The sequence below is a fragment of the Dermacentor variabilis genome, chromosome 6, assembly GCF_050947875.1.
Source record: "Dermacentor variabilis isolate Ectoservices chromosome 6, ASM5094787v1, whole genome shotgun sequence".
In the NCBI taxonomy this organism is placed as follows: domain Eukaryota; kingdom Metazoa; phylum Arthropoda; class Arachnida; order Ixodida; family Ixodidae; genus Dermacentor; species Dermacentor variabilis.
This window is the reverse complement of record NC_134573.1, coordinates 15,802,733-15,821,470: the sequence shown is the minus strand read 5'-3', so window position 1 is coordinate 15,821,470 and position 18,738 is coordinate 15,802,733. Positions and strand designations below refer to the sequence as shown.

Sequence of the window (18,738 nt, the reverse complement as noted above, 5' to 3'; positions counted from 1 at the left end):
GAGTGTACCCTAAATCAGGCGAACAACTCGGTGACTGCGAAACAGCAAGCACGTCTGGGGTATTCGTCGGACTTGGACAGCGCAAGGGGTGACCCCGTATTTATACATTTCGCGTCAACGATCGAAACGCGTCAAGCGACGCGAGCTGCGTCGCTCGCGTCGCTATAAGCCGAAATAAACGCACGTTGCAATAATATATATATATATATATATATATATATATATATATATATATATATATATATATATATATATCGACACCGCAGCAAGGATGCCACACTTACCACCGTGGTTGTAACAGGCAGTGGCAACCTTGGCGATGTGCTATGGGCCGCTCAGCTCCAGCCAACTGCTTCCGGATAACACCTCTCGAGAGTGGCCTTCTTCGAGTGCGCATTGATGTGCTGTTCCTCCCGGATCCACTCCTGCGGCAACTTTCCGTCCTCGCCTGGTCCACCTCTTGCGGAGCCGTGTCGCTCACGTCGTCGGTTTTCCAGCGCTGCCTCTTGGGCTAAGTCAACTACAGATTGCCTGGAGCCATTTCTAGAAGAAACCGTCTTTTTGGCCTGGTAACCTGAGCGTGGCTTTGCCTCGCCTGGAACCGCCAGAGTAGTACAAGAGCGCCAGTCCGCAATAATCCACTTGGGGCTCGACACCGCAGCAAGGATGCCGCGCTTACCACCGTTGTTGTTACAGGTTAGTTACCTGGAAGGAGCACCTTGTATTAGGTCTAGTAATTGCTGTTTTATTGCGGTGTCGCGCCCACCACCATTACTTGATCCTTTGAACGGATATTTGTCTATTTTAAATCGCTCATCTTCTTTGTTGTCTAGTCTGCTGCTTATGCTTTCTGGCGATGTAGAAAGTAATCCAGGCCCTATGAGCTAGGCGGAGGCAGATACCTTTGCCTCAGCCATGGAAAAAAATTTCTAAGCTTGAGGAGGGGCAGGGTAATTTACTTGCCGAATTCACACTAAGCAAGGAGAGGCGTGCAGCCGCCGAGAATGAAATTAAGCTCCTAAATGCCAGAATTGCTGCTTTGAAAACATGCAACATATCCGAACAGCAAACATCCGATAGTGTCACAACTACAACTAACTTGCGCAGTGTTACTGACCAGCTGTCTAGCATTTCATCTTGGTGTGATAGCACTGAAAATCGGATGCGACGCTCTAACCTTCTGTTTTTGGGATTGATGACGCCCCTAACGAAGATTGGGCTGCATCCGAACAAAAAAATAATAAAGTTCTGCTCAGAGAAGCTTCAAATTACTTAAATAAATAACCAGATTGAACGTGTTGTTAGAATAGGCAGGCACAGTGAAAATGAACGCAGGCCGATAATAGCGAAATTAACCATTTTCAAGGACAAAGAAAACATTATGATGTACGCACGTAAACTTAAAGGATCGTCATTTGCTATCGGTGAAGACTTTTCCCCAGCTACTCTGCAGGCGAGACGACAGCTCATTGCGTTCGCGAAGACGCAGAAAAAACGATTCAAACTAACAGTTGGCAGGCTGCGCATAGACAACAAGACATACATATTTGATATCGCTACTAGCTCTGTTTTTCTTGCCAACAAATAGCTGAAGGTCAGCACGTGTCCAAAACGCCATAATCGGTCTAACTCCCATCATGTCTTTCCTACGGTATCATTATCGTTCACTAACATTCGAAGCCTTGTGCGTAAACGCGACCAGCTTTCTTCCTTCCTTGAAGATAGCAAATCTGGCATACTTGCACTAACTGAAACTTGGTTGTATCCAGATATATCTGATAAAGAAATATTTGAATATGTTCACGACTACAACATTCACAGATATGACCGCAAAGATAACAGAGATGGTGGCGTCCTTCTAGGAATAAGAAAAACACTTCCATCTTATGTAATTAACTCATACTCTAACCTATAAATTATCTGGGCTGCATGCATGTTCTCATCCTCGCGAGTACTTATAGTTGTATGTTACCGACCTCCAAATTCTGCTAATTCATTTATTGATGACTTGTGCAGCAACAAAGAATCAGTGACGAAGCTGTACTCCTTTGATGCCATCTATCTGGTAGGCGACTTCAATTTTCCCCCGATCGATTGGGTTAACTTATCTTCATCCGACAAAATTAATCAATTTAACCCTACATTTTAACCTCTTTCAGGTTGTTCCGCAGCCTACACGGGGTAATAATATCGTAGATTTAATCCTCACAACAGCACCTGAGACAGTTCATCACATTGTGTCGATTAATGGCTTTAGCGATCATTCCTTACTGCATGCCACTCTCAACGTACCCTCATCTTTTACAAGTTTGGCTACTAAAAAAATACGCGATTATAACAAAACCAATTACAACGTTATGAATTCAGAATTAGATATATTCTTTGCCCACATGCTGTTACCTTCATTGCATAGTCGATCGGTGGAATTGGATAGTCCTCAGATAAGATTTCTTTACAATAAAAACAGGAACAGCGCAACACAAGACGAGTGAGTAAACAGGACAGAGCGCTAACCAACACGGATTTCTGCCTTGGCTAACCAGTACGTCCCTCTCATTAAGATAGCCAATGATAAATCTAATCCATGGTTCACCAGATCCCTACGCTGACTGAGAAACGGGAAGAAGCGGCATTACGAAAGCGCTAAGCGCTTGCGCACGCAAGCAACTTGGGACACCCACAAGGAAAGCTTGAAAATTTACTGTTCTGCCCTGTCTTCAGCAAATACTTCACTCATGGCGTGCCATCGCTTTTAAAATCTAATCCCAGAAAGTTGTGGCACATTATAAGCCCAGATCAGGACCACACTAACATTCCTTTACACAACAATAACACTCCCATTCCAGATAATCAGTGTGCCTGTACTTTAAATACTTATTTATTAATCTTCCATATTCACCATAGATTATCAGGCTGATGTGCCAGATGCATCGGAGCTGAAGTACCAATGCATGTCACCAATTGAAATAATAGTTGAAGGTGTCGCATGCCTGATAAATAACTTCAAGCTAACCACATGCTGTGGCGTTGACGACATCAATGCTAAAATTCTGAAAAACACCGTCATAGCATCTAGTAAAATTCTGTCTCACATTTTCAAGCAATATTTAGAGACTGGACACCTGCCTTCAGATTGGAAGATAGCAAAGGTCATACTCACATTTAAGTCAGGTAATAAAGACGCACCGGAAAACTACCGTCCAATATCATTAACATCTATATGCTGCAAAATGCTAGACCATGTGATTGCGTCAAATGTAGACAGTCACCTGGAAGCCAACAAATTTTTCTTTTCTAACCAACACGGATTTCGGAGGGACTTCTCTTGTGAAACGCAATTACTAGAATTAACAATTGATTTGCATGGTAACCTGAAAGAGGATCTCCAAACTGATTGTGCTTTTCTAGACTTCTCAAAAGCGTTTGACCTCGTAGCACATTGCCGTTTGATGTTGAAATTATCTGCTCTTAAATTAGATTCACTTACATTAACATGAATTCGCAATTTTCTTTCTAATCGTCAGCAATTCACAGCAGTTAATAATCTTTCGTCTCCTCTTTCGCACGTTACTTCAGGTGTACCCCAAGGCAGCGTTCTTGGGTCATTACTATTTCTAATATACATTAATGACTTACCCAATAAGATTTCCTCTCACGTGCGTATTTTTGCAGACGACTGCATTCTTTATCGTTCCATCAAATGTGGCGATGACCATGAAATCCTCCAAAAAGATCTTGAATTTATTTCTCTTTGATGTAAGACTAGGCGAATGAAGCTTAACGTTTCTAAATGTAAAATTATCTCTTTTAGCCCCAAGCAAACTAAATCCACATTTCTTTATCACATAAATAAGATCACTATTTTGCAGGATACTCAATATAAATATCTTTGTGTTTACCTAACGTCGACTCTTTTCGGGTCAATGCACATTACATACATATGCGCTAATTCTTGAAGATCATTAGGGTTACCTAAGACGCAAGTTGCATAATTCTATAACGACATTCGTAAACTAGCGTATCTAACATTCGTTCGACATCAGGTTGAATACGCCGCATTCGTCTGGTCTTCCCATCAAAAATGCTTGATCGAAAAACTCGAATCTATTCAGAATAGGGCTGCGCGTTTTATTTCACGTTGTTATGACTATAACAAAAGCATAGCGCAAATTAAATTCGACCTCTCAGTACAGCCCTTGCATGATCGTCGTGATATAGTCCTGCTATCATCATTTCATAAATATGTCCATAATACAGCACCATCAGTCCTGCCTCTTGAACCTCCTCATTACACGTCACACCGGCTGTATAATCTGTTAAATTTCATGCGTATCTACGCAAAGACAAATTCATTCACCTACTCCGCTCTTCCCATAGCCATTCGCCTTTGGAGCAACCTTCCTAACGCCATCGCTTATGAGAGCGACCACGAAAAATTCCGGCAACTTCTAGCAACGCATTTTTCAAACTCTACATAACCTTACGTGTTATTCTTTCTTGAGCTTCGTGTTATTAGTGTGCTACTACCCCTTAAATACTGTTTATTACAGCCAAATATTGTCACCCTCGCTCTGTAATTCTATTGGCTATATTTTACTTTGTGAAAATTTCTTGTTCACTGACCTCTCGCGTTCTAAAGCATTCGGTTTGTCTTTTGCACTATCTTTACCTCTCCATTACTGCAAGTTAGCGCATTTCTTAGCTTTATTTTTTGCATTTGTATTCATATGTATTCTAATTCTTGTATAGCCTTTGAGTGTACTCTCTCCCCCTACCACAATGCCTCTAGAGGCCTGTAAGGTATATATATATATATATATATATATATATATATATATATATATATATATATATATATATATATATATATATATATATATATATATATATATATATATGCTCAACAAGTTACATCATCGACCAAAATTTCGGGTTGCGTCAATCTAAATATACAAATAGGAAAACACGAAGGAAATTCAGGCACATGTACTACAAGGTATGAAGAGTCTACTTCTTGGCTTAGACACTGCCTGTCTCCTTAACATGTCTGTTGATCTTGATACCCTGTCTCTACGCCAAGGGAATGACATCCTCTACACTCGCCCACAATATCATTCCACGGCTAATAAGAATGACTGTTGGCAGGCAGTAGAAGTTTGTGGTGCATCTAAATGACACTCAGAGGATGGCATTGAAGCAGCTTGTCCATAAGTACGAGGACCTTTTTTTCCAAATCACGGACTGGCATTGCGTGCATCACTAGCGAAACACATCACAATCATCTCACCACCAATGTTCCCATCCGCAGGGCTCCCTATCGATGCTTAGAAACCGATAGCGTCGAACTGGACAGACAAATCAACGACCTTCTCACACAAGGAGTAACACAACTGTCTCCGTCACCGTGCGCTGCGCCGGCGCTTCTGGCCAAGAAAAAAGAAGCATGCACGCGTTTCTGCGTAGCTTACCGCAAGCTAAACGCAGTGACAGTGCCCGACTATCAACCCGTCCCTCGCATCGACGGCGTTCTTAAATGTCTCGAGAAATCGCTGTATTTCTCGACGTTAGATGTAACATCAGGTTACTGGCACGGGAGTATGCATCCGGAAGACATTCCGAAAACGGCCTTGGTCACACGTACCGGTCACTACAAATGGCTTTTCACGCCTTTTAGTCTCCGGAACGCTCCAGCCTCTTTCGAACGGGCTGTCAAGTCCATCATGACCAAACACCACTTTACGCACGTCACAAACTACATCGATGTCTTTGTCGTCTATTCTGACACTTTCCCAGACCATTGGAAGCACCTAGACGCCGTTTTGAATGCTTTTAGAAGCGAATGTGTTAAACTGAAATAGAAGAAATGTCAGTTCAGCACAAACTTCTAGTGAGTACTTGGAGCACAGGGTAGGCACAGTTGTGTTACTCCGAAGCAAAGCAACGTGGAGGCAATCCTGCGGTTTCCCACGGCATCAGGCCCTGAAGAGTTACATCGTTTTCTCAGCACCGTCAATGTTTACCATCGATACATCGCCCGCTTCAGTGAAATTGCTCATCCATTGACACGCCTACTCAGCAAATACCCCACCTGGAAATGGCTTGTGAACTGGCTGGAAATGGACTGTGAACTGGCTTTTACTCATCTTCATTAAGAAATGTGTAACAGAAGAACTGATCCTTGCCATCTACGATACTACCAAACATTGCGTGCTCCACTGCGATGCGTTCGACAAAGGTGTCCATGCCGTCTTGAAACAGGCGGATGAAGGTCGAGAGCATCCAGTTGCATACCATTCACGTCAAGCGGCTAAAACATGACATAAATTACGCCATCATAGAACTTGAACGTTTAGCAATTATTGATGCCATCGATAAATGTCATTGTTATCTACATGGAAAACCTTTCGCTCTGATCACCAATCACGCGGCATTGTAGTGCCTTAAAAACATCAAAAATCCTCGAGGCTGTCTGTTCCGATGGTCGTTGAAGCTTTCCATGTACGACGGAAACATTAAGCGCCAAAAGGACATTGGCAATGTCGAAGCCGATGCACTGTCTAGAAACCCTATCATTCAGCTCCTATCTGCTGAACAAGTGCGAGAGTACCACCACGACAAACCGCCTTGTAAGCATGCCATTGAGAATGGAATGACCATAGTGATGTCCAGAGGAATACGTAAAGTCTACGTTCCTCTCCGGTCTTCTCTTCTTCAGAAGGCTCATGGCGCTTTCACTCATGTCGGAGTAAAAACGTTTTTGTCCGTGAAATAGAAAATTACATCCTGACTGTTCGTCAGCTTGTGTTCATTGCATCTTTTATGTCACGTCGTCAAATAGCTCTTAGCACAGTCGACACGCATCCGCACGCTTCCCCCATACGATTTTGTGGTTGTTGCTGTGTCATTTTATTGTATTTAATCTGGGGCGAGTGACACGAATTATTGTTGTCGTATTTTTCTTAAAACCTGTGTGCACACCTTTCCCGTTAAGCGTGTTTTGGAAGCCCTGTTTTTGTTGCATATTTTGGTTTGTTACACTTGTTGCTCTAAACCTGTTGTTACAACTATCCCGTTGTGTTTTTCTGTATTTTATGACGTTTGACACGCGTATTGCTTATTTGTCACCGGTGAAAGCACCTTGCAGCAGAAGTCTGTTTTCTGCGGCCGAAAACGAAGGAACACGAAGAAACACAGACAGCGCTCCTCTGTGTTTCTTCGTTTTCCTTGTCTTTCGTCTCGTTTTCTTTGCGCTGGCCAGACTTTACTTCTGAAGACCGAATAAAGGCGCGTCGACCACGTTGTGGCGGCGTCGGCGTAACCGGCCAATTCAGATATAATCGCGAAGCACCAAAGGGACGCGTCCAAGAACAGCGTCAAACGGCTGCGCACGTCGATATAGCCGCGCACGTCGATATTCGCGGTCACCGCGACGATTGGAAAAACGCAGCTATCACAGCTAAGGTAAAGAATCCGATGACTCGGCTTTTGCGGCAATCTCTAGTTACGTAAACCACACTATCAAGAGGACAGATGGAAAACTACTCTCGCTCACTACGTCACATTTTGGCGTAAAGGGGACTAATGACTCTCCCAAGAACACGTACTGATTCCGAACCGTATGTTTTTTTTTCTCGTTGACTTACAAGTGACGAAAAACTTGACCATACGTCGATTTTACCAATGTAGGAAGTGGAACTTGTTGTTAGTGAAACAACATTTGAAAATTCAGCTGTCGGAAATTGTTGCCACGCACAGAATAGGCTGCGTGGCAGCAGCTGCCCCGGCTTGCCGGAAAGGCCCTGCGCATCAGATAAATCGATTGAGTGCATCTTTCGGCTCCACGGTGGGCAGCCGGTCGGAAGAGCTCTGCAGTCTCCTTTATCGGGCCGAGTGAGGAGGGGCACTCGTGAAGGGAGCGGAGGCCACTTGGCCGCGCATCAGTTGCGAACAGCGAAGGAACGCGGCGGCGTGTTTCACCGAGCCAGCCCATCGTGTGTCGGAGCGCAACGCCGTCGTCGCAGTCGAGGTGAGCTCTTGCATTGGTTTCGTTCGAGGTTCGCACAGTGTTCGTTCGTGTGCGCAGGTCTCATAGTAGCAAATGTAAGCGGGAGTGAGAGGAGTAGTTTAAAAATGCAGCACTGCTGACGTACCAGCCAAATTTTACTATTGGTTGTAGAGTGTCACAAAGTTTGATTAATGTGGTACTTCAAAGGGCCAGCTTCATACTTTTAATGCTTTGGGTACGGTAATGTGAAGAAATTCGTGTCGGCTTCCAGGTTTACGCAGAAGACAGTGCCAGTGGAAACCGTAATTTTTCGTCTGCATTGCAATGGCGCGAAGATAAAATGCCATCCCAGCAGAAACCAAGTAAACGCCGTGATCTCGTGATGCGCCCGACTCTCGCGTGTTTAGCCAACTGGCAAGTGTCGCAAGGCGTCGGTTTAGTGCCGTGATGTACGCACGAGTGCAATTTCACAACCTGGCATGTGGCCAGCGGCCTATAGCGGGCAATCCTGCTCGAAGTTGTCGGAGAGCTTGCAGAGGGGCAAATGTCGTGGTGGTTCAAGGAATAATTGCGAATAATAGACGAGTGACAAACACATACTCATTTATGGTGCTGAATTACCATGCTGGCACGGCGCGTGACCCTGTGAGCGCCTCCGATAAAACAAAAAACAAAACAAAATCCGACAGAATTTGACATACTATCATAAGCAATAGAAGAAAAGTTCGTACCATGTAGCGTCAAGCTCAAATTTCGGCAATACTCGAACGTCCACATAGAAGGCAAAGTTAAAAGCTCGTTAACTAACCGGTGGCAGTCCCGTTCCCATTTGCCTTTCTTGATATATTGTTGGCGGCGTCCTTTTTTCAGTTTCGGTTACTTGTTTTCGAATAAGGTACCGTGGATGGTAGCAAATACAAAAGAAGAGGTCCCGGAATGAATTATTCTATTGGGACTGGTTGATGTGATGACTCTAGTATGACTAGAACAGCAATAGATCAAAATAGTATTGCGTCTAATGTATAGCGAGCGCTAACAAGTAAATTGAGAACTGCATACAGAGCAAACAGAAACAACAAAATGGCAAGAATGACTAGGATAGAGCATTTTTTGTGCCAACTACTATGCGAAAGAGTATGGGATATGTATTTTAAGCAACAGTTTAAAACATTTTGAGTCTGAACCAGCGCTAAAAAATGCGCGGAGGGAGGCTTACGATTTATAATTTCAGTTTTTCACTGTTTGTTGTCTGTTCAGTGCGTGGAAGTCTATTTTACTTCTGCAATAAAATAGGCCACGCTTGACACTCACCGTTGTTCCATTTGGCTTTACCGGGACCGGGACTTTTCTGCGTGTCTCGCCCTCTACGTGAGTGTACTGCAATCGCGGCCTCCTGTCGCTTTCGTCTTGGGGGCTGTCTTTTACTGTAGAGCTAGTTTCACTATGGCGGGGGGGGGGGGGCGGCTACAGAGGCGCCAAACGCCCGCCATTTATTCAACTTCTCTAGGTTTTGCCAGAGGGCGGTACTTCATCTGGTACCTAGTAGGTGCACCGGACAAGGCCCTGGCAGCCTATTTCTTTTCTGCAAGAAAATAGGCTACGCTTGACACTCACTGTTGTTCCATTTGGCTTTCCCGGGACCTGGACTGTTCTACGTGTCCCGCCCTCTACGTGAGTGTACTGTAATCGCGGCCTTCTGTCGCTTCGGTCTTGGGAGCTGTCTTTTACTGTAGAGCTAGTTTCACTAAGGGGGGTGGGGGGGGGGGTCGGCTGCAGAAGCGGCATACACACGGTATTTATAAAACTTCTCTAGGTTTTTCTAGAGGACGGCACTTCATCTGGTACCTATAAGAGACCCCGGACTGGGCAGTAGCAGTCTATTTCTTTACTGCAAGAAAATAGGCTACGCTTGACACTCACCGTTGTTTTATTTGGCTATACAGGGACCGGGACTGTTCTGCGTGTCCCGCCCTCTACGTGAGTGTACTGTAATCGCGACCTCCTCTCGCTTTCGTCTTTGGGGGTTGTCTTTTACTGCAGAGCTAGTTTCATTATGGGGGGGGGGGGAGGCGGCTGGAGAGGCGGCATACGCATGTCATTTATTCAACTTGTCTAGGTTTTGCCAGAGGGCGGTACTTCATCTGGTACCTAGTAGGTGCACCGGACTAGGCTATGGCAGTCTATTTCATTTCTACAAGAAAATAGGCTACGCTTGACATTCACCGTTGTTCCAGTTGGCTTTACCGGGACCGGGACTGTTGTGCGTGTCCCGCCCTCTCGGTGAGTGTACCGTAATCACGGCCTTCTGTCGCTTCCGTCTTGAGGGTTGTCCTTTAATGTACAGTCGCGGTCAAAAATACGCGGCCCACGGCTCCAGTCGGCGGAGCGGCCGCGAGCCGCACCGCGGCGCTCGCGTCGGCGCTGCGAGAGTTTGCGCTCTGACGACAGGTATCTCCCTACGTATCGTCCGTATCCGTTACGTATCCGCCCGTTACGTATCGTCCGCTACGTATCCGCCCGAGAGCGAGGGAGATACCTGTCGTCAGAGCGCAAACTCTCGCAGCGCCGACGCGAGCGCCGCGGTGCGGCTCGCGGCCGCTCCGCCGACTGGAGCCGTGGGCCGCGTATTTTTGACCGCGACTGTACGTAGAGCTACTTTTACTATGGGCGGCTCCAGAGGCGGCATACGAACGTCATTTATTCAACTTCTCTAGGTTTTGCCAGAGGGCAGCACTTCATCTGGTACATATAAGAGACTCCGGGCTGGGCCGTAGCTGTCTATTTCCTTCCTGCAAGAAAATAGGCTACGCTTGACACTCACCTTCGTTCCATTTGGCTTTACCGTGACCTGGACTGTTCCGCGTGTCCCGCCCTCTACGTGAGTGTACTGTAATCGCGGCTTTCTGTCGCTTCCGTCTTTGGGGTTGTCTTTTACTGGAGATCTGGTTTCACTCTGGCGGCTACAGTGGCGGCAGACGCACGTCAGTTATTCAACTGTCTAGGTTTTGCCAGAGGGCGGCACTTCATCTGGTACCTATAAAGGACTCCGGACGGGGCCGGTGCAGTCTATTTCCTTCCTGCAAGAAAATAGGCTACGCTTGACACTCACCTTCGTTCCATTTGGCTTTACCGTGACCTGGACTGTTCCGCGTGTCCCGCCCTCTACGTGAGTGTACTGTAATCGCGGCCTTCTGTCGCTTTCGTCTTGGGAGCTGTCTTTTACTGTAGAGCTGGTTTTACTCTGGCGCCTGCTGTGGCGGCGTGTGCACGTAATTTATTCAACTTGTGTAGGTTTTGCCAGAGGGCGCCACTTCATCTTGTACCTATAAGAGACTCCGGACTGGGCTGTAGCAGTATGTTTCTTTTCTGCAAGAAAATAGGCTACGCTTGAAACTCAATTTTGTTCCATTTGGCTTTACCGGGACCTGCACTGTTCCATGTGTCCCGCCCTCCACGTTAGTGTACTGTAATCGCGGCCTTCTGTCGCTTTCGTCTTGGGGGTTGTCTTTTACTGTAGAGCTAGTTTCACTATGGGGGGGGGGGGCGGCTACAGAGGCGGCATACGCCCGTCATTTATTCAACTTGTCTAGGTTTTGCCAGAGGGCGGCACTTCATCTGGTACCTACAAGGTGCTCCGGACAAGGCCCTGGCAGTCTATTTCTTTTCTGCACGAAAATAGGCTACGCTTGACACTCACTGTTGTTCCATTTGGCTTTACGGGGACCTGGACTGTTCTGCGTGTCCCGCCCTCTACCTGAGTGTACGCTAATTGTGGCCTTCTGTCGCTTCCGTCTTGGGGGTTGTCTTTTACTGTAGAGCTAGTTTCCCTGTGGGGGGGTCGGCTGCAGAAGCGGCATAGACACGGTATTTACAAAACTTCTCTAGGTTTTTCCAGAGGGCGGTACTTCATCTGGTACCTAGTAGGTGCACCGGACTAGGCTATGATAGTCTATTTCATTTCTGCAAGAAAATAGGCTACGCTTGACATTCACCGTTGTTGCATTTGGCTTTACCGGGACCGCGACTGTTGTGCGTGTCCCGCCCTCTCGGTGAGTGTACCGTAACCACGGCCTTCTGCCTCCTCCGTCTTGAGGGTTGTCCTTTAATGTACGTAGAGCTAGTTTCACTATGGGCGGCTCCAGAGGCGGCATACGAACGTCATTTATTCAACTTCTCTAGGTTTTGCCAGAGGGCGGCACTTCATCTGGTACATATAAGAGACTCCGGGCTGGGCCGTAGCAGTCTATTTCCTTCCTGCAAGAAAATAGGCTACGCTTGACACTCACCTTCGTTCCATTTGGCTTTACCGTGACCTGGACTGTTCCGCGTGTCCCGCCCTCTACGTGAGTGTACTGTAATCGCGGCTTTCTGTCGCTTCCGTCTTTGGTGTTGTCTTTTACTGGAGAGCTGGTTTCACTCAGGCGGCTGCAGTGGCGGCAGACGCACGTGAGTTATTCAACTTTCTAGGTTTTGCCAGAGGGCGGCACTTCATCTGGTAGCTATAAAGGACTCCGGACAGGGCCGTTGTAGTCTATTTCCTTCCTGCAAGATAATAGGCTACACTTGACACTCACCTTTGTTCCATTTGGCTTTACCATGATCTGGACTGTTCCGCGTGTTCCGCCCTCTACGTGAGTGTACTGTAATCGCGGACTTTTGTCGCTTGCGTCTGGAGGGCTGTCTTTTACTGTAGAGCTGGCTTTACTCTGGCGGCTGCAGTGGCGGCGTGTGCACGTTATTTATTCAACTTGCGTAGGTTTTGCCAGAGGGCGGCACTTCATCTGGTACCTATAAGAGACTCTGGAATGGGCTGTAGCAGTCTATTTCTATTCTGCAAGAAAATAGGCTACGTTGCATACTCACCGTTGTTCTGTTTGGCTTTACCGGGACCGGGACTGTTCTGCGTGTCCCACCCTCCACGTGAGTGTACTGTAACCGCGGCCTTCTGTCGCTTTCGTCTTGGGAGCTGTCTTTTACTGTAGAGCTAGTTTCACTATAGGGGGGGGGGGGGAGGCGGCTGCAGAGGCGGCATACGCATGTCATTTATTCAACTTGCCTAGGTTTTGCCAGAGGGCGGTACTTCATCTGGTACCTAATAGGTGCACCGGACAAGGCTTTGGCAGCCTATTTCTTTTATGCAAGAAAATAGGCTACGCTTGACACTCACTGTTGTTCTATTTGGCTTTACCGGGACCTGGACTGTTCTGCGTGTCCCGCCCTCTACGTGAGTGTACTGTAATCGCGGCCTGCTGTCGCTTCGGTCTTGGGAGCTGTCTTTTACTGTAGAGCTAGTTTCACTATGGCGGGGGGGGGGGGGATGGGCGGCTGCAGAGGCGGCATACGCATGTAATTTATTCAACTTATCTAGGTTTTGCAAGAGGGCGGTACTTCATCTGGTACCTAGTAGGTGCACCGGAATAGGCTATGGCAGTCTATTTCATTTCTACAAGAAAATAGGCTACGCTTGACATTCACCGTTGTTCCATTTGGCTTTACCGGGACCGGGACTGTTGTGTGTGTCCCGCCCTCTCGGTGAGTGTACCGTAATAACGGCCTTCTGTCGCTTCCGTCTTGAGGGTTGTCCTTTAATGTACGTAGAGCTAGTTTCACTATGGGCGGCTCCAGAGGCGGCATACGAACGTCATTTATTCAACTTCTCTAGGTTTTGCCAGAGGGCAGCACTTGATCTGGTACATATAAGAGACTCCGGGCTGGGCCGTAGCAGTCTATTTCCTTCCTGCAAGAAAATAGGCTACGCTTGACACTCACCTTCGTTCCACTTGGCTTTACCGTGACCTGGACTGTTCCGCGTGTCCCTTCCTCTACGTGAGTGTACTGTAATCGCGGCTTTCTGTCGCTTCCGTCTTTAGGGATGTCTTTTACTGGAGAGCTGGTTTCACTCTGGCGGCGGCAGTGGCGGCAGACGCACGTCAATTATTCAACTTGTTTAGGCTTTGCCAGAGGGCGGCACTTCATCTGGTACCTATAAAGGATTCCGGACTGGGCCGTTGCAGTCTATTTCCTTCCTGCAAGAAAATAGGCTACGCTTGACACTCACCTTTGTTCCATTTGGCTTTACCGTGACCTCGACTGTTCCGCGTGTCCCGCCCTCTACGTGAGTGTACTGTAATCGCGGCCTTTTGTCGTTGGCGTCTTGGGGGCTGTCTTTTACTGTAGAGCTGGTTTTACTCTGGCGCCTGCTGTGGCGGCGTGTGCACGTCATTTATTCAACTTGCGTAGGTTTTGTCAGAGGGCGGCACTTCATCTTGTACCTATAAGAGACTCTGGAATGGGCCGTTGCAGTCTATTTCTATTCTGCTAGAAAATAGGCTACGTTGGATACTCACCGTTGTTCCGTTTGGCTTTACCGGGACCGGGAGTGTTCTGCGTGTCCCGCCCTCTACGTGAGTGCACGCTAATCGCGGCCTTCTGTCGCTTTCGTCTTGGGGGTTGTCTTTTACTGTAGAGCTAGTTTCACTATGGGGGGGGGGGGGCGGCTACAGAGGCGGCATACGCCCGTCATTTATTCAACTTCTGTAGGTTTTGCCAGAGGGCGGCACTTCATCTGGTACCTACATGGTGCTCCGGACTAGGCCCTGGCAGTCTATTTCTTTTCTGCACGAAAATAGGGTACGCTTGACACTCACTGTTGTTCCATTTGGCTTTACCGGGACCTGGACTGTTCTGCGTGTCCCACCCTCTACGTGAGTGTACTTTAATCGCAACCTTCTGTCGCTTCGGTCTTGAGGGCTGTCCTTTAAGGTACGTAGAGCTAGTTTCACTATGGGTGGCTCCAGAGGCGGCATACGAACGTCATTTATTCAACTTCTCTAGGTTTTGCCAGAGGGCGGCACTTCATCTGGTACATATAAGAGACTCCGGGCTGGGCCGTAGCAGTCTATTTCCTTCCTGCAAGAAAATAGGCTACGCTTGACACTCACCTTCGTTCCATTTGGCTTTACCGTGACCTGGACTGTTCCGCGTGTCCCGCCCTCTACGTGAGTGTACTGTAATCGCGGCTTTCTGTCGCTTCCGTCTTTGGTGTTGTCTTTTACTGGAGAGCTGGTTTCACTCAGGCGGCTGCAGTGGCGGCAGACGCACGTGAGTTATTCAACTTTCTAGGTTTTGCCAGAGGGCGGCACTTCATCTGGTAGCTATAAAGGACTCCGGACAGGGCCGTTGTAGTCTATTTCCTTCCTGCAAGATAATAGGCTACACTTGACACTCACCTTTGTTCCATTTGGCTTTACCATGATCTGGACTGTTCCGCGTGTTCCGCCCTCTACGTGAGTGTACTGTAATCGCGGACTTTTGTCGCTTGCGTCTGGAGGGCTGTCTTTTACTGTAGAGCTGGCTTTACTCTGGCGGCTGCAGTGGCGGCGTGTGCACGTTATTTATTCAACTTGCGTAGGTTTTGCCAGAGGGCGGCACTTCATCTGGTACCTATAAGAGACTCTGGAATGGGCTGTAGCAGTCTATTTCGATTCTGCAAGAAAATAGGCTACGTTGCATACTCACCGTTGTTCTGTTTGGCTTTACCGGGACCGGGACTGTTCTGCGTGTCCCACCCTCCACGTGAGTGTACTGTAACCGCGGCCTTCTGTCGCTTTCGTCTTGGGAGCTGTCTTTTACTGTAGAGCTAGTTTCACTATAGGGGGGGGGGAGGCGGCTGCAGAGGCGGCATACGCATGTCATTTATTCAACTTGCCTAGGTTTTGCCAGAGGGCGGTACTTCATCTGGTACCTAATAGGTGCACCGGACAAGGCCTTGGCAGCCTATTTCTTTTCTGCAAGAAAATAGGCTACGCTTGACACTCACTGTTGTTCCATTTGGCTTTACCGGGACCTGGACTGTTCCGCGTGTCCCGCCCTCTACGTGAGTGTACTGTAATCGCGGCCTGCTGTCGCTTCGGTCTTGGGAGCTGTCTTTTACTGTAGAGCTAGCTTACTATGGCGGGGGGGGGGGAGGCGGCTGCAGAGGCGGCATACGCATGTCATTTATTCAACTTGTCTAGGTTTTGCCAGAGGGCGGTACTTCATCTGGTACCTAATAGGTGCACCGGACAAGGCCTTGGCAGCCTATTTCTTTTCTGCAAGAAAATAGGCTACGCTTGACACTCACTGTTGTTCCATTTGGCTTTACCGGGACCTGGACTGTTCCGCGTGTCCCGCCCTCTATGTGAGTGTACTGTAATCGCGGCCTGCTGTCGCTTCGGTCTTGGGAGCTGTCTTTTACTGTAGAGCTAGTTTACTATGGCGGGGGGGGGGGGGGAGGCGGCTGCAGAGGCGGCATACGCATGTCATTTATTCAACTTGTCTAGGTTTTGCCAGAGGGCGGTAGTTCATCTGGTACCTAATAGGTGCACCGGACAAGGCCTTGGCAGCCTATTTCTTTTCTGCAAGAAAATAGGCTACACTTGACACTCACTGTTGTTCCATTTGGCTTTACCGGGACCTGGACTGTTCCGCGTGTCCCGCCCTCTACGTGAGTGTACTGTAATCGCGGACTTTTGTCGCTTGCGTCTGGAGGGCTGTCTTTTACTGTAGAGCTGGCTTTACTCTGGCGTCTGCAGTGGCGGCGTGTGCACGTTATTTATTCAACTTGTGTAGGTTTTGCCAGAGGGCAGCACTTCATCTGGTACCTATGAGAGACTCTGGAATGGGCTGTAGCAGTCTATTTCTATTCTGCAAGAAAATAGGCTACGTTGCATACTCACCGTTGTTCCGTTTGGCTTTACCGGGACCGGGACTGTTCTGCGTGTCCCGCCCTCCACGTGAGTGTACTGTAACCGCGGCCTTCTGTCGCTTTCGTCTTGGGAGCTGTCTTTTACTGTAGAGCTAGTTTCACTATAGGGGGGGGGGAGGCGGCTGCAGAGGCGGCATACGCATGTCATTTATTCAACTTGCCTAGGTTTTGCCAGAGGGCGGTACTTCATCTGGTACCTAGTACGTGCACCGGACAAGGCCCTGGCAGCCTATTTCTTTTCTGCAAGAAAATAGGCTACGCTTGACACTCACTGTTGTTTCATTTGGCTTTACCGGGACCGGGACTGTTGTGTGTGTCCCGCCCTCTCGGTGAGTGTACCGTAATAACGGCCTTCTGTCGCTTCCGTCTTGAGGGTTGTCCTTTAATGTACGTAGAGCTAGTTTCACTATGGGCGGCTCCAGAGGCGGCATACGAACGTCATTTATTCAACTTCTCTAGGTTTTGCCAGAGGGCAGCACTTCATCTGGTACATATAAGAGACTCCGGGCTGGGCCGTAGCAGTCTATTTCCTTCCTGCAAGAAAATAGGCTACGCTTGACACTCACCTTCGTTCCATTTGGCTTTACCGTGACCTGGACTGTTCCGCGTGTCCCGCCCTCTACGTGAGTGTACTGTAATCGCGGCTTTCTGTCGCTTCCGTCTTTGGGGATGTCTTTTACTGGAGAGCTGGTTTCACTCTGGCGGCAGCAGTGGCGGCAGACGCACGTCAGTTATTCAACTTGTGTAGGATTTGCCAGAAGGCGGCACTTCATCTGGTACCTATAAGAGACTCCGGACAAGGCCTTGGCAGCCTATTTCTTTTCTGCAAGAAAATAGCCTACGCTTGACACTCACTGTTGTTCCATTTGGCTTTACCGGGACCGGGACTGTTGTGCGTGTCCCGCCCCCTCGGTGAGTGTACCGTAATCACGGCCTTCTGCCTCCTCCCTCTTGAGGGCTGTCCTTTAATGTACGTAGAGCTAGTTTCACTATGGGTGGCTCCAGAGGCGGCATACGAACGTCATTTATTCAACTTCTCTAGGTTTTGCCAGAGGGCGGTACTTCATGTGGTACATATAAGGGACTCCGGGCTGGGCCGTAGCAGTCTATTTCCTTCCTGCAAGAAAATAGGCTACACTTGACACTCGCCTTCGTTCCATTTGGCTTTACCGTGACCTGGACTGTTCCGCGTGTCCCGCCCTCTACGTGAGTGTACTGTAATCGCGGCCTTTTGTCGTTGGCGTCCTGAGGGCTGTCTTTTACTGTAGAGCTGGTTTTACTCTGGCGCCTTCTGTGGCGGCGTGTGCATGTCATTTATACAACTTGTGTAGGTTTTGCCAGAGGGCGGCACTTCATCTTGTGCCTAGACTCCGGACTGGGCCGTAGCAGTATATTTCTTTTCTGCAAGAAAATAGGCTACGCTTGAAACCCAATTTTGTTCCATTTGGCTTTACCGTGAGCTCGACTGTTCCGCGTGTCCCGCCCTCTGCGTGAGTATACTGTAATCACGGCCTTCTGTCGCTTCCGTCTTGAGGGCTGTCCTTTAATGTACGTAGAGATAGCTTTACTATGGCGGCTACAGAGGCGGCATATTACGAACGTCATTTATTCAACTTGTCTAGGTTTTGCCAGAAGGCAGCACTTCATGTGGTACCTATAAAGGACTCCGGACTGGGCCGTTGCAGTCTATTTCTTTTCTGCAAGAAAATACGCAACGCTTGACACTCACCGTTTTTCCACGTGGCTTTACCGGGACCGGGACAGTCCTGCATCTCCCGCGCTCTACGTTAGTGTACTGTTGTCGCGGGTTTCTGTCGCTTCCGTCTTTGGGGATGTCTTTTACTAAAGGGCTGGTTTCACCCTGGCGGCTGCAGTGGCGGCAGACGGACGTCAGTTATTCAACTTGTCTAGCTTTTGCCAGAGGGCGGCACTTCATCTGGTACCTATAAAAGACTCCGGGTGGGTCGTAGCAGTCTATTTCCTTCCT

The 18,738-nt window shown here is 48.1% G+C and overlaps 1 protein-coding gene across 2 annotated transcripts in view; it reads left to right on the top strand.

Moving 5' to 3' along the window:
* The first annotated feature begins 7,845 nt into the window (after positions 1–7,845).
* LOC142584652 (hydroxylysine kinase) overlaps positions 7,846–18,738 on the top strand; it is a 496,032-nt gene continuing 485,139 nt past the window's right edge. Inside the window, exon 1 of one of the 2 annotated variants that reach the window (XM_075694800.1) lies at positions 7,846–8,026. The gene's annotated coding sequence lies outside the window, so the exon portion shown is untranslated. The remainder of the gene's footprint in view (positions 8,027–18,738) is intronic. The other variant, XM_075694799.1, reaches the window with a different exon arrangement.